This window comes from Triticum dicoccoides, chromosome 4A (assembly GCF_002162155.2).
Source record: "Triticum dicoccoides isolate Atlit2015 ecotype Zavitan chromosome 4A, WEW_v2.0, whole genome shotgun sequence".
Classification (NCBI taxonomy): Eukaryota; Viridiplantae; Streptophyta; class Magnoliopsida; order Poales; family Poaceae; genus Triticum; species Triticum dicoccoides.
In genome coordinates, this window is record NC_041386.1 from 601,193,798 (window position 1) to 601,210,433 (window position 16,636).

Consider the following 16,636-nt stretch of genomic DNA (forward strand, 5'->3'; position numbering starts at 1 on the left):
GAACATGACGGAATGGTGAAAGTACATGTCAAATGTCACTTCGGTTTATGACCTCACCTAATCAAGGCATGTTCCAAAAATTTCAGCCATGTACGTACCAACGACTCCTCTTACTAGTTATAATGAAGGCTTCGGTGCCCCACGCGTCTACTGTACCGTGTAATTGCATTAACTACGGCAGATACGGCAGACGATTGGACGTTGGTTACATAGGGCCTGGGCTACTCTATATTTACGGATGAATGGACGAGGCTATGTGGGATCGACACACACTAGTAGAAAAAGGATCAAACGTGAAGCACATTAGTGCCGGTTTGATTTTGGCCTGGTACTAATGGTACCATTAGTGCCGGTTCAAACGGATTTGCATTAATACCGGTTCGTGTTGAACCTTTAGTACCGGTTCGTGGCATGAACCGGTACTAAAGGGGTGGTGGCAGGCTGGCGTCAGGCCAGGGCCCCACGAGCCTCTTTAGTCCCGGTTTGTGGCACAAACCGGTACTAAAGGGCCAACCTTTAGTACCGGTTCGTGTCACGAACCGGCACTAAAGGGGTCTAACCTATAGTCCCGGTTGGAGTCACAAACCGGGACTATAGGGCAATTTTCAAACTTGAAAAAATCATAACAAAATCATCCTAATTCAGAAAAATACATATAATATATCAAAATTTGCAGAACAAAAAGATTGATCCGCTGAACAAAAAGATTGAAAAAAATCATAACTAAATCATCCTAATTCAGAAATATACCAGTTTTCCGTTTCGACAATTTTTTAAAATCACAAAATTCCAAAGGGAAAATAGAGTTTTTGGGCCTTTTAGACGTTTTTAGCGTTTAGTGCTAGGGTTTAGATTTCAGAGTTTAGGGTTAGGTTTTATGGTTTAACCCTTAGTTTTTACTGTTTAGCATAGAGATTCCGACGTTTTAAGTCCCGGGTTTAGGGTTTAGGACAATTTTTGAAATGACAAAATTGTAAAAGGAAAAAAAAGATATGCTCTAATTTATGTTTTTTTGAATTTTGGTTAAATCTTGTCAAACTGGTCAAACAACTGATTCAAGAAATATAGAGTGTTACTAAATAATTATGCAATAATATTAGTGTTACTAAATAAGTATCTCAGTTTTTTTGAATTTTGGTCAAATCTGGTCAAATTGTGGTCAAACTATGGTCAAACTACTTATTCAAGAAATATTAATGTTACTAAATAAGTATTCAAGAATATTAGTGTTACTAAATAATTATTTCAATTTTTTGAATTTTGGTCAAATCTGGTCAAACTATGGTCAAATTGTGGTCAAACTATGGTCAAACTTATTCAAGAAATATTAGCGTTACTACATAATTACTGTTTTTTTAGAATAATAGTTTCAAACTCAAACGGTGAAATGTGTGACTTCATGCTCAAGCTAAACTGCTGAGGGTTAATAGGATTGACATCTTACTATTGTCATGAAAACAACAAGTGTAGACTCGAAAACGAAGGAGAATAGAACCTGAAAGTTAAGCGTGCTCGGGCTGGAGTAGTGAGAGGGATGGGTGACCGGTCGGGAAGTTAGATGATTTGGAATGAGTGATCCACACTTGAGTAGTTAAGAGAGGTGATTAGAGACTAAATCATCAAATAATTCAAAAAAATTAAAAATCGAAAAAAAAATAAAAAAAATTTCCAAATTTTTTAAAAAAATTCAAAAAAAACCTTTAGTACCGGTTGGTAACACCAACCGGTACTAAAGGTCCCCCATACCAGGGCGCGAGCTCACGCCACGTGGTGGCACTTTAGCGCCGGTTCGTGCCGAACCGGTACTAAAGGGGGCGGGCCTTTAGTGCCCACGCTTTAGTGCCGGTTCCATAACCGGCACTAAAGGCCCTTACAAACCGGTTTTAAAGCTCCGTTTTCTACTAGTGACACCTCTCAGGTCATCGGTTCGAGTCAGGCCCACTTTCACCAAGCGTTGTCAGCCAAAATCAAATCATTCACGTGATCACATGTCCCCTTAATTACTCTGTACGAAGCATATAAACTACACACTAGAAGTGTATATATCGTTCAAAAACTAGCACATTGCCGTATTGCCATGTTTTCCCAGTGGAAATTTGCACTTTCAGGCGAGTAAGTTTATTGAGAAAGTAGTTAGTACTACAATAGTTTCTGCCAAGCGCATCGCTCAAGTGTCTTACCTTACTTTCTAAACCCAAACAGAGGAGAAAATATTTTATCATAAAGGTCTGCTTGCAATAAAAGGTATGATACAAGATCTCGATATCTTTTTCATAGCCTAGCCAGTGATGTACTATTAAATATTATATATTATTCGAGACGATGTATTCGATATTAAATCATCAAATAATTCAAAAAAACTAAAAATCGAAAAAAAATCAAAAAAAATTTCCAAAATTTTCAAAAAAATTCAAAAAAAAAACCTTTAGTACCGGTTGGTGTTACCGGTTGGTAACACCAACCGGTACTAAAGGTCCCCCATACCAGGGCGCGAGCTCACGCCACGTGGTGGCACTTTAGCGCCGGTTCGTGCCGAACCGGTACTAAAGGGGGCGGGCCTTTAGTGCCCACACTTTAGTGCCGGTTCCATAACCGGCACTAAAGGCCCTTACAAACCGGTTTTAAAGCTCCGTTTTCTACTAGTGACACCTCTCAGGTCATCGGTTCGAGTCAGGCCCACTTTCACCAAGCGTTGTCAGCCAAAATCAAATCATTCACGTGATCACATGTCCCCTTGATTACTCTGTACGAAGCATATAAACTACACACTAGAAGTGTATATATCGTTCAAAAACTAGCACATTGCCGTATTGCCATGTTTTCCCAGTGGAAATTTGCAGTTTCAGGCGAGTAAGTTTATTGAGAAAGTAGTTAGTACTACAATAGTTTCTGCCAAGCGCATCGCTCAAGTGTCTTACCTTACTTTCTAAACCCAAACAGAGGAGAAAATATTTTATCATAAAGGTCTGCTTGCAATAAAAGGTATGATACAAGATCTCGATATCTTTTTCATAGCCTAGCCAGTGATGTACTATTAAATATTATATATTATTCGAGACGATGTATTCGATATTAAATCTATTATTTGAGACGATGTATTCGATATTAAATCTATTATTCGAGACGATGTATTTGAGATTATATCTATTATTCGAGACGATGTATTCGAGATTAAATCTATTATTCGAGATGATGTATTCGAGATTATATCTATTATTCGAGACGATGTATTCGAGATTATATCTATTATTCGAGATTATACTAGATTGTTTTATATTTCTTTTGGCATAGTTAAATAAAAGTTATGGCGGACAATACCGAGAGAGAGAGAGAACATACCATGTTTGATATCATACGCGGCCAGATGATGATCAGAATGAAGAAGATTTTGACGGCTCTGAATTTCTAAACAACACCGGAGAGGGTGATATGATATTCGATCGCGACGACCGAGAAGATGAAATCATGAACTACGACGAAGAACATGTTGATCCTGAAACAACAAACACCGGCGAGGTATATATATTTATATAAGCAGGAATCTGGTGATCATCGCATGTTTTAAATGAGTTGAAGATATATTAACGAATCGATCTTTCTTCTTTCAGCCATCCGGATCAAGCAAATCTTCAGGCAAAAGGACGAAACGAGGCCCGAACAAAAAGTTGAAGGAGGGCGTAAAGTACAATATCGAGGCATTCAAACCTAATGGCGAACTATTAGCGCCTAAGAAGATTGCGGACAAGTTCGTTCGTCAGTGTGGAGTTCTTGTGAAGGACCAACTCCCGATCTCCCTTCAAGAATGGAGAAATCCAGCAAAGCCACGTCCAAATGTTACTTTTGTCGACGAGAATAAAAAAAAACTGCTTTGGGATACTCTCATGGAACATTTCACCCTACCAGATCATTTCACAGAAGAAGATGTGCGGAAAGTCAAGGACGCTACTTTTAGGAAGATGGCGGTTGCATTCAAGAACCACAAGAGAACGATGTGGGAGAAGTACGTCAAGGGAGGAAGGAAGACTCCAGTATTCAAGGGGATACTGGAGAATCAAAGTGCTCATTGGGACGATTTCGTAAAATTCAAGGATTCAGAATTAGCTAAGGAACGGTCAAGAATAAACAAGAAGAATGCCGAAAAAGGATAAGTTTCATAAGCTGGGGCCAGGTGGCTACGCGGTGGCAATGCCTAAGTGGGATAAGTCTGAGAAAGAGATGGAGGATGCAAGTATCACTCCGGTTACTAAGAGCTGGCCCCCCAGGTGCAGGACTTGGTTCTATGTGCATGGGAGGGAGTTGGACCCGAAGACAGGCAATGTTTCGACGAAGGCATGTCTGAACGGAGCCGACGATGCGCTACTTGTTGCAATAGAAGAGGCTCGATCGGGGGTGTTCCAGCCCAACAGAGAGAACGACGAGCTTACGCGTGCCCTGGGAAATCCTGAACATCCGGGAAGAACACGAGGCAAGGGCGCTATTCCGTGGTATGAGGAGTTTTCGGACTGGAACACCGACTACAGAACCCGTGCGAGAAAGAAGATTGCGGAGGAGAAGAAGAGGAAGATGGAGGAGGAGCAAAGGAAGCGGGACTATGAACGCCTTCAAGGCCTAGAAGCAAGTCAAGCGGAATTGGCAGCTAAATTCCAGCGGCAGCAGGAGCAGATCGACTCACTTAGCCAGCAAAGGGGGTCTCAGCAGCTAGCGGATGATCCAGCATTGGATACCACCGCCCCATCCATGCCGAGAAGCAGCGTGGGTTCCGCCCCGGGCGACGCAGTGCTGGATAGATACCCCGTGGATGACATCACGGAGAACACTAACTGCGAGCTACACTTCAAAATGAAGAACATATCCATGAAGGTGGCGGACGCCGTTGCTTTTTCAAATTCCCCCGAGGCAACCTTCCATTGCAACCCGATTCCAGCGGGCTATGCTCGTGTCTTGGTTGATGAGGTGGTGGGCCCATATTCGGAGCTACAGCTTGACATTCCTGGAGGTGACAACGAGCACACATTGGGAAAGGCCATACATCATGTCATCCTATGGAGAAAGGATTGCATCATCTTTCGAAGTCCATCGACACCGCGTCACCCGACTCCTCGTCGAAGTCCACCACCGAGTCAGCAGACTCCCGTTCCAAGTTCACCAACGCGTGAGGCCACTCCTCCTCCTCCAAGTCCGGCAAAGTGTCAGGCCACTCCTCCTCCAAGTCCGACACAGAGTCAGACGTCCACTCCTCCTCCAAGTCCGGCACAACCTCAGGCCACTCCTCCTCCAAGTCTGGCACAGCTTCAGGCCACTCCTCCTCGTCCAACTCAGCCCTGTCAGCCATCTCCGCCGCCTCAGCAATCGCAGAAGAGACACCCCGCAGCTATGGTGCGTAGCGGTACGAGTCGAGGTGATAGTACAGGAAGTACAGGTGGAGGCAAGCGATATAAATATGGTCCAAACCTCAGTACTCCTCTTCCTGTGAGGGCTTACGACAGGACCGAGGAGCAAACCAATGCCATAGTGCGGGCAGAAGTCGACGCCCATTTGGACCGAAACCGCCACCACCGCCAAGGGAGAAAGTGCCTGTGGAAGTAGTTGACCACTTCATTCGTATGGCTCAACCACCAGCTCCTAAGCCTGCTGACACAGATTATGAGCGCCACATCAGGAAGTTGCATCAACAACGTCTACAGAAGGAGGCGAGCTCGAGCTCGAGCAAACAACAAGCAGTTGTCAAAAAATGCGGAAAAACCGTTGCCCAACTGGGAAAACAGGCGGCGCAATCGATCCCCCCGCTTGTTGTGCCGCCAACAACACGTGACAGTACGCGCGCCCAATATTATTGTGGCCAAACAGTTTACGTTCCCGAGGTGGGCGATGTGGTAATAACCCAGGAGCATATAATGCAGGCTGAAGAACTCAAGATCACTGTTGGACAACTCCTCGAGATCAAGGACATGCCTCTGCTTACAGAGGAGGAAATAAAATGGAAATATGTCCGGGGCCAACCTTTGGTCGAGCCAGAAGATGTCAAGAAGCTCCCAACGAGAATGTATGAATTGCATCAATGGTACATGGACATTATCAAGAGATCCGATCGAGAGTCCCTCATGGTGTATGTCAAGAAGGTGATTACTACCATGAGAAAGTTGTGGCCGTTGAGTATTCTGAACTGTTTCAGTTATACAATCAAGCCGCACTGGACAAATCTATCGTCAGTTGCTATTGTCTGTAAGTGATTTCTTTCTGTAATTTAAGTCTCAAGCTAGCTGTAGTGATCCTTTTGATCAATCATTATGTGTAATTATCCTTACTATATTCTTTTCTGTGGTATTATGCAGGATGAAGATGTATGAAATGAGAAAAGGTGGACGCTATGGCATTGGGTTCATTGACCCAAACACCGTTAATGAATACACATGGAAAATAAACAAGCATCATGAAAAAGAGGTAGAGGACAGTATGTTCGAGTTCTTGAAGCGCCTTAAATACAATGAAGATATACTATTTCCTTACAACTTCCGGTGAGTCACACTTTCTTGTACTACAAATTCTCTGTTTTTGCCTACTAGCTAGCTACATGTTTTTGCTTACATATGCCCGCTTAATTAAGACATGCAAACGTGTGTGCATGCAGATTTCACTGGATCTTGTGTATCATTAAAGTTGACGCCGGAACAGTTGAAATACTGGACTCGCTACTCAAAAGCAAATAGTGACTATAACATCTTGTTTGGGATAGTCAACAGGTAATTTCAATCATTATTAACTATATATCTCGGCCTATTTAGTTCGTCATTTCATGATATGAACTATTTAATAACCCATTTATTCATTTTCTTTGTCGGCGGGCAGGGCTTGGGCAAGGTTCATCAGCGTCACGGAAGGCGAATGGAAACCACAGCTGAAATGGTTTCGAGCCAAGGTAAGTAATTAAGTAGTACTAGCTAGCTAGCTAGCTGCCATCTCTTTAATTATCATGCTTGATTAATTATTATCTGATCAAATTAAATTCCATTCTCGTAATAAAGGCCCTGAAGCAGGCGCAGGGGACTGATATGTGTGCATTCTGCGTTTGCGAGAACATTCGCATGATGGCGTCCGGAAGGAGCAGATCTCAAAGACAGGAATGGGTACGCTTGTCAGAACACTATTCACAATTTTTACACCATTATCGATATCTAGTCACACAACTAATACGCATGCATATTGATCTTCTTTTTAACAGTTCAAAAGAGGTGCGGGACAAGCTCCTAGAAACGGAGCGCGTAGAAGCACTTCAAGAGGAAATAGCGGGATTTTTGCTCGACCAGGTCATAAATCCGAAGGGAGAATACTATTATCCGCTATCACCCCCATCGACCAGGTCAAGAACCACTTCCAATTGTCATCGTGCTTCGAAGGCACCAATCAGGCTAATGCCACTGTCTCCGAAGGCAACATGCATATGTAGGAGAAATTGTATATAGCTATACATGTGTGTATGTGCGAATTAATATCGTGGTTTGTGAGACATGATTGATGATATATATATGATTGGTTCTACTAGTGTACAATGTGCAGTACCGTAAAATACCAGCAAACGAAAAAGAATTAAAATGGAAAACACAAAATTAAATGAAAAAGAAATCATAAAACCAAAAAAACCCCAAACATTTTAGTACCGGTTACCAACCGGTACTAAAGGGCTCTCGGCCCCCGGAGCTGGCTCGTGCCACGTGGTTGCCCTTTAGCACCGGTTCGTGCTGAACCAGTACTAAAGGGGGGGGGGGGGCTTTAGTGCCGAAAATTTAGTGCCGGTTACCTAACCGACACTAAAGGGCCTTACGAACCGGTGCTATTGCCCGGTTCTGCACTAGTGTAGGACAGTAGCAAATTTCCCTCAGGTGGATGACCTAAGGTTTGTCAATCCGCGAGAGGCGTAGGAGGAAGATGGTCTCTCTCAAACAACCCTGCAACCAAATAACAAAAAGTCTCTTGTGTCCCCAACACACCCAATACAATGGTAAATTTTATAGGTGCACTAGTTCGGCGAAGAGATGGTGATACAAGTGCAAAATAGATAGTAGATATAGGTTTTTGTAAACTTAAAATATAAAAACAGCAAGGTAGCGAGTGGTAAAAGTGAGCGTAAATGGTATTGCAATGATAGGAAACAAGGCCTAGGATTCATACTTTCACTAGTGCAAGTTCTCTCAACAATAATAACATAGATAGATCATATAACGAGCCCTCAACATGCAACAAAGAGTCACTCTGAAGCCACTAATAGCGGAGAACAAACGTTGAGATTATGGTAGGGTACGAAACCACCTCAAAGTTATTATTTCAAATCAATCCGTTGGGCTATTCCTATAAGTGTCACAAACAACCCCGGAGTTTTTACTAGAATAACACCTTAAGATACAAATCAACCAAAACCCTAATGTCACCTAGATACTCCATTGTCACCTCAAGTATCCATGGGCATGATTATACGATATGCATCACACAATCTCAGACTTATGCAACCAACATAAAAGTACTTCAAAGAGCGTCCCAAAGTTTCTACCGGAGAATCAAGAACGTGTGCCAACTCCTATGCATAGGTTCCCAATGTCACGAAACCCGCAAGTTGATCACCAAGACATACATCAAGTATTCTCATAAAGACTCAATCCGATAAGATAACTTCAAAAGGGGAAACTCAATTCATCACAGAATAGAGGGGGAGAAACATCATAAGATCCAACTACAATAGCAAAGCTCGGGATACATCAAGATCGTGCCATAGAGGAACACGAGAGAGAACACGAGAGAGAGAGATCAAACACATAGCTACTGGTACATACCCTCAGCCCCGAGGGAAAACTACTCCCTCCTCGTCATGGAGAGCGCCGGGATGATGAAGAGGGCCACCGGAGATGGATCCTCCCTCCGGCAGGGTACCGGAAAGGGGTCCCGATTGGTTTTTGGTGGCTCTGGAGGCTTGCGGCGGCGGAACTCCCGATCTATCTTCTGTTCTGGAAGTTTTAGGGTACGACGGTATATATGGGTGAAAGGAGAACGTCGGTGGAGCTACGGGGGCCCCACGAGGCAGGGGGGCGCGCCCTCCACCCTTGTGACCGCCTCGTGGCTCTTCTGACATGGGGTCCAAGTCCATCAGGTGGGTTTCCTTCCAAAAATAACTTCTCCAGTTGATTTCGTTCCGTTTTGACTCCGTCTGATATTCCTTTTCCTCGAAATACTGAAATAGGCATAAAACAGCAAATCTGGGCTGGGCCTCCGGTTAATAGGTTAGTCCCAAAAATAATATAAAAGTGGATAATAAAGCCCAATATTGCCTAAAACTGTAGATAAAGTAGCATGGAGCAATCAAAAATTATAGATACGTTGGAGACGTATCACACCTCTCCGCGTGGGCTTCCACTGTCGCGTCTTTTCCGGCTCCGCGTCGTCCCCTTCCTAGGCCTCGCCGTCGTCCACCGCTGTGGTGCTCTCGGCGCGGCGTGGTCAACGTGGTCACGGAGCGACTTCCGTCGAAAGAGTATTGTATGTGGAGAGGCTGACAGCTGGGTCCACGGCCACAGCAAGGAAGTGTCTCCTTATTACGCGCAAAATAATTATTCCTCCACCTAATAGCAGGGACCTATGGGACGGGCCATCATATTTCACGAAAAAAACGTTTCCCCCCTGACTGCTGGGACCCACCAGCTATATCTTCGCATGCAAGTGCCTGACAGTCGGGACCCAACTGATCGAAGCGTACGTAGCGTTGTCATTCTGGTCGCGAACGTGTACGTACATACTGGTCGATCGGCCTGTCTGCAGGCTGCAGCGATGAACCCTGGCCGTGCAAGGAAGGACACGTGTCGTAGTAGAGGCACGCACTTATCGTAGTAGAGGCGCGCACGTAGCATGTACACGTACAAAGAACGGCCAGGATGCAAGAAAGAAAATACGGTCACGTACGTACATACCGGCGGGGTCTCGAACGCCTACTCGCGCATACGTACGGTCAGGGCTCGTGTACATGGCTGGGTTGGTACAGAGAAACTGCGTCGTCATCGTCGTGTTCATGGGGAGACAACGGAATGCGTCGTGTTCATCGGGAAGCAAAGGAACATGTGTTGTTCATCGTGAGCCAACCGGCTTGGACGGAACAGCTGATGGAAACGAGGCCTGGCGTACCGTAGAACAGAGGAAACAACCTTGTGTTCGACCGGCCATGGTCGAAACGGGATCCTGTTCACCGAGGGGTCTGGCGTACCGCAAAACGGAGGAAACAGAATTCTGTTGGACCTCCTATGGTTGAAACGGGGTCCTGTTGACCGGGAAGGATGTGGAGTCCCACAAAACGGAGTAAACGGACTTGTGTTGGAGCGCTACGGTCGAAACTGGGGTCGTGTTCCTCGGGAGGGATGTGGCATACTGCAAAACGGGACTCCACGGGATACTGTTCATCTCCACCGTCGACCTCCTCCAGCCTCTACGGGCTACTGTTTATCCACCGTCGACCTCCTCCAGCCTCTACGGCTACTGTTTATCCACCGTCGACCTCCTCCAGCCTCTACATGCGACTGTTCATCCACGGGCTCCTGTTCATCTAGCCTCCACCGCTCCTCCATCGGCTACTATTCAACCAGCCCTCTCCACGGGGTCCTGTTCAACCACCCCTCCACGGGGTACTGTTCATCCAGCCCTCCACCGGCTACTGTTCAACCAGCCCTCCACGAGGTCGTCCTGTTCATCCAGCCCTCCACGGGGTCTTGTTCATCCACCCCTCGACCGGCTCGATCGATGAAGGTACTGTTCACCAGCGGCAACAACCTCTACTACCACGGGGTCCTGTTCATCCAACCATCCACCGGGAACTGTTCATACAAACCCCCAACAATGCTCACTGTTCATCCAGAGGCAGCATCAATCGGCATCAGTTAGCAGTAGTAGCGAAGGAATCATTCGGGTTCAGTTAACAGCAAGGTATCGACCAATCGCTCGGGTTCAGTAACGCGTAGCCTGCACTGCAATCGCTCGGGTTCAATAGGCGAACGCCTCGCTCGGGTTTAGTTAGAGCCCAACGCCTCGCACCCACGCGCGTACGTGTATGAGAGAAACGCGCATCACTCGGCCCCCGACCACCAATCGTAACCGGGAACTCCCCGATATTTTCCGTGCCATCGCTTCTACCACGGTTTTTTCCGTCATGGACGGCCCAAAGAATGTCAAGCAGCTGCGTCTCCGGCCCGCCCAGAACCAAAAGCCCATTTTCTGTCATGATTTTTTTTCATAGAACTAGGAGCCCACCACATCTATGATGATACCGTTTTTTGTCACAATTATCGTCATAGAAGTGTTATAAGTATGATAGAAAAAAATCATTCGGCCCAAAATGTCACGGATGTGTCTTTTTTTGTAGTGCAGCTACCAAGTGCGCTCAAGTAAGTTGTTTTCATCACATGTCTTGAATATACCAGAAATAGTATGTATAGTTCACACTTGAAGGTAGAACAATTTCATGCTACTAGCCTCATGAAAATGATTCTTCCTCTGACCCAAATTATACGTAGTATTTGGTAGGCTATTTAGGACAGAGATAGTATTCCACATTGATGAACTTATTATATTGAGCATTAAGAAAAACATTGGACATTTATTCACACACTCTTTTTTCTTGAGAATAATTCACATTCTCATTTTTTGTGAGAAAATATTTCACTCTTCATCAAAATATGTTTGGAGTGTATCTCTTCTACCCGGCCCGAAAGTCTGAGACGCAGCCACGAAGCCCCTAAAAAATGCATGCGTTACCACAACTCACTCTCACACAAAACTTCCATTTTCACAACTTCCGTTACATGTGCTAAAAAAAGCATGCGTTACCCCTCAAAAAAGAAAAAGAAAAACACTTGCGTTGGCAAAACAGATCAGGCCGCCGCCCCTTGCTGTCTTTGATCTCCACCCACCGCCTCCTTCTCGCCGTCTTGGATCCCCAGTCCACCCACCGCCTCCTTCTCGTCCAGCCCGCCGCGCCCATGGATTCTCCGTCCAATGAGGCTGCAGAACAGCCGTCCTCCACCCTCCCCACCGATCTGATCGAGGACATCCTCGCGAGGATGCCGGCCAAATCGGTGATGCGCTGCCGCAGCCTCTCCAGCGCCTGGGCCGCCGTGCTCTCCTCCCAGGGCTTCGTTGACTGCCAGCTCCGCCTCACCAACCGCTGCGGCTCCCCCAGGCTCTTCATCCTCTCGGAATTCAACTGGATCGGGTAGAATTCAGTCACGCAAGTCCATTTCAGCCTACGTGGTTCCATGAGGGCATGATGGATCAGGTAGAATTCAGTCACGCAAGTCCATTTCAGCCTACGTGGTTCCATGAGGGCATGACGCGAAGCTCTATTGTTGCTTGACACCACGGGACATGTTGGCTTCTCGATTTCTATGATGTAGACAACTGTGGAGAAGGTCATGGTTGCTAAGATTGGAGGATCGGGTAGACGGACAGGTCCTTCGAGGCGATGGAGTCAACCAGGTGTTTGATAACTCTCGGGACCAGCATTGTCAAGTGGGGGCGGCAACATTAGAGGAATTCATTTTTGGTAGTGCTCCTCATGGGCCGAGCCGAGACTTTTAGGGTGAAAATCTAAGGTGTGGCCTTCATTGGTTGTAATTGGCAATTGCCTTACCGAAGGTATTGTTTTGAGAGCTCGGACTTCTCCAGAGTGAAGACCTAAAATCTTGGATCGGGCAACGACAGTGCTTGTGCACTCCTTCTTGGAAGCATTGCTTTTGAAGACATTTTATGTTTTCAAGGTGTTGTATTTTGTGATCAATCAGGTTGCGGCCGTTGAGAGGAGTCGATCACTGTGTCGGGATCTTTGTTTTTTTCCTTTCTTTTTATTTTTTCCTTTGTCTTCGTGCATCCTGGATGTCTTTGCGACATCTTCTAGGTGCAGAGGTTTCGTGTAAATGGTATCTTCGCGATACTAATATATTCCCTTGTAAAAAAGCAGGCTTATGTTAGCATAATTTTGCGGTCGACTCCCTCAAATATCCAATTCCGGCAAAATCAGACTAGGGATAGATGGAGTACTTGGTTACATTTTGTTCGAAGGCTCATGGAGGTGACAATGAGCCAGATGTGTTCCAATCTAGATTATCTCCTTCGTGAGTTTTTTTCGTTAAGTCGATGTATATGGACTTGAGGTAGTAAACAATGTTGTTTGTTTGATCAAAAGAAAACGATTCATCAATTTTTTGTTTGCCCATTTGGCAAGATAATATGGCCCACAATTCATGTGACTTTTAATGCGCCTGCAGCTACCAGTATATCAAATATTGTTGGTAACTGGTTAGGTGGGGTAGACCCTAAGACTATAGAGAGAATACATTTCGGAATATGTGCATTGCTTAAGGCTGTTTGTAAGTGTAGGAATGATTATGTGTTTAACAAAGTAAAGATTGATACTTATTTGCAGGTTATCTACAGAGCTTCGGGTATGTGATCCTTACTTTACCATGCGAAGGTGCCGGGGATTATGGTCTATGGCTGCAACCGATGAGAAACGGTAGCAGGGAACACGTACGATCGGTTTGGATGGTGATCCAATACTAGGCTATGTGTGTAGGAATATATTCCTAATCTCGCCGGTTTTTGATGTTTCTATTGTAATGTTGTTCTATAGTACCAGAGCTTGACACTTGAACTTATGTAATAAATGGTCATGTGCATCAAAATGATGCAGAGACCGGGGTACGTATTCCTTCGTTTCCAAAAAAATATCTATACCACCATTGATCCAGCTAACTCAGTGTTGTGCGGATTAGTCCCAGGGCAGTTAACTACGTCATGGGCTTGTGAGTGGTTGCGGCAGAGGTTTTGGTGAGAGCATCTCCCCTATTCCAATGTTGTGTGGTGCACTTTGTGGAGGCAGAGGGTCTTTCCTTTTTTTTTTCTTTTTTTGGTGTGTGGTGCACTTTGTGTTTGTGGGGCCTTAGTTCTTAGTTCTCGTTCCATACTCCTTTATATGAGTAGGGTCACACATTGTCTCGCTAAAACGAAACTATATATTGTCACCTATAGTTTATTGTCGTAATAAATGATGACCCTCTATCCCCTTTTCTGTTCAACCTAGCGACTTTAATCATATGATTATTAAATCATTGGTTGTGGGAAGATTAGTAGGCCTGGTACCTCATCTGGTGAATAAATGATTCACTGTGTTACATTATGTGGATGACATGATCATGTTTATCCAAGACGATTTTTATCAGGCTCTTCATGTGAAGTTGATTTTGTAACTGTTTGAAACTATGCCTGCCTTAAAATCCTTTTTACAAAGAGTGAGGTGCTTATGATTCTGGATGAGAGAAGCAAAGGATTAATGTTTCTCGACTTGTTTGGCTGCCAATTGGGGGCCTTGCAAATATTTGGGTGTTCCAGTATGTGGCTCCAGGTTGCATGTTTGTGATTGGAAATTCTTGATAGAGAAATTATTGAGAAGTCTGGATGGGTGGATTGGTTTTATCTTGTGCCTTGCTGATTGACACTTATAACCTGTAGTAGCATTCCCATTTATCATATGTCTATGTTTGTACTTCATGAAACTATGCTAGAGAAGATGAATAAAAACATCCAGCGTTTTTTTCTGGCAATGTGGGAGCTGTAATAGAAAATATTATATAGTCGGGTGGGATTTGATTTCTAGTCCCAAGGTGAAAGGTGGTTTGGGGGTTAAACCTCTAGACACCTTAATGTGTCTTTGTTATGCAAATGGTCGTGCAAGTTGGAGTCTGGAGATGGTCCTTGGCAACAACTGTTTAGAGCGGAAGATAAAATACATGGGAGTATTTTGTCAATTTGACACAAGCAAACTGATTCAGCTATTTGGTATGATTTGTTGAAGGTGAGGGACATATACTTAAAAGGGGGGAAGTTGGCAGTTGGAAATGGAAAAAAGACAGATGTTTGGCAAGATTCTTGGTGTGGTGATGCTCCTTTGAGTGTCATTTGGACACAACTTTTTGCAATCAGTTTAGATGTTGGCAAAACTGTTGCTGTCTTGCCAAATTAAAAATGGAGTTTGAGATTCAGGAGATGGTTGACACCTGAGTTGCAGTGCTTTGAATGAGAATCTTGACTACCGTAAGTGGAGGTTCACTAAATCTGTCAAGTACTCTGTGAAATCACAATATATCATCACCTCTTTAGTGAGGTCGCAAGTAGAGCGGTTCAACTAATGTGGATAACCAAAATCCTTTAAAAAATTAAAATGGCTTTGGCTTATATGGCATAATCTCATTGCTACCAAAGAGAATATAAAAAAGAGGAACTGGGTTGTAAATTTCACTTGCAGTTTTCTATGAGGAAAATGAAACCATTAATCACTTTTTTTTGCCTGTTTGGCTTCTTCTTCTGTAGAGTTTTATTTGTAGCACGGCTGGTCTGACTGATAGACCCTCATGCTCCATTCAATATTTCATCTGGGTGGCTGATACATTTCCCTTGGGGATTAATTTGCATATTGTAGGTATTGCAGCTTCTTGTTGGTCTCTCTAGAAGACCCGTGATAGAGCTTACTTTGATAAATAGTTGCCCTCAGCTCATGTTGAGCTAATCTGCTATTTATGTGGTTTTTTGCGTCATTGGGTATGGTTGCAAAAAGATGGTAACAAACTCATTCTCTTGGATGGAGACTTGAGCTATCAGGGTTCATGATGCTGCACGCAGGTCTCTGGCTGGTGCTAGGCTACAAATTACTGATGGCATTGCTGAAGATGGAATAGCTGAATATCAGCTGGACGATACTGATGATGGGGTGATCCCTGATGATCTGACGGAGAGTTGATTGACGACCGGTTGTTGGTGCCTAGACTTTGTTGTTGTGTGCCGTAACTTTGGACACAATGTAGTAAGTCTTCATGAATGTGGTGCTCTTCCCATGTTGTTTTCAGATACCTTGCTTTGTACTAAATGTTTAATCTTCTTATTTGGAGTTCCTCTGCGTTGCCCAGTTCTTATGTTGCATTCTCATGTTCCTATTCGTTTTCTCTAGTTTTCTTTTCTTTTCAGTTTTTATTCTTCATATGAACGTTGACTGTTCCGTTATATATATAATGGAACCTGGCTCCCGGTTGGGAGGCATATGGAAGAAAAAATATGGGTTACGCAAACGAGCGAACGAGCAAAGAAAAAGTAGGTTAGGAAACATAGGCATGCTAGAACTGGCTATGTGTTGATCATTGAAATTTGCCAGCCACGACAGTTACAGCATATCTGACGAAATAACTAACTTTATTTTGAACATTGTAATACTTTTTTCGTACATACTTGCAACACACGGCCAGGGAGGCCACTCACTACTGGTACCGGTAGTAGTAAGACATAGTGTAACATGTGGCAGTACACGTACCACCATTGTCGATCCATGCATGGATACACAACCAGTGATGCGTGACAGAAATAAATGACTGAGAAAGGAAAGGAAAATAGATCACCATGCATTCCAACATACATACTTCCATCATGTTCGCTGCAGGTACTGGTAAATAAACTTCGAAGTAGTGACTGGCACGCATGGCCGGCAATGGCGTACCCGGCCAGGTGGCAATCAGGGATTCGTGTGAACCAAGAGGGCCTCGCACAACCTGTTGCAACTGGTCAGGCA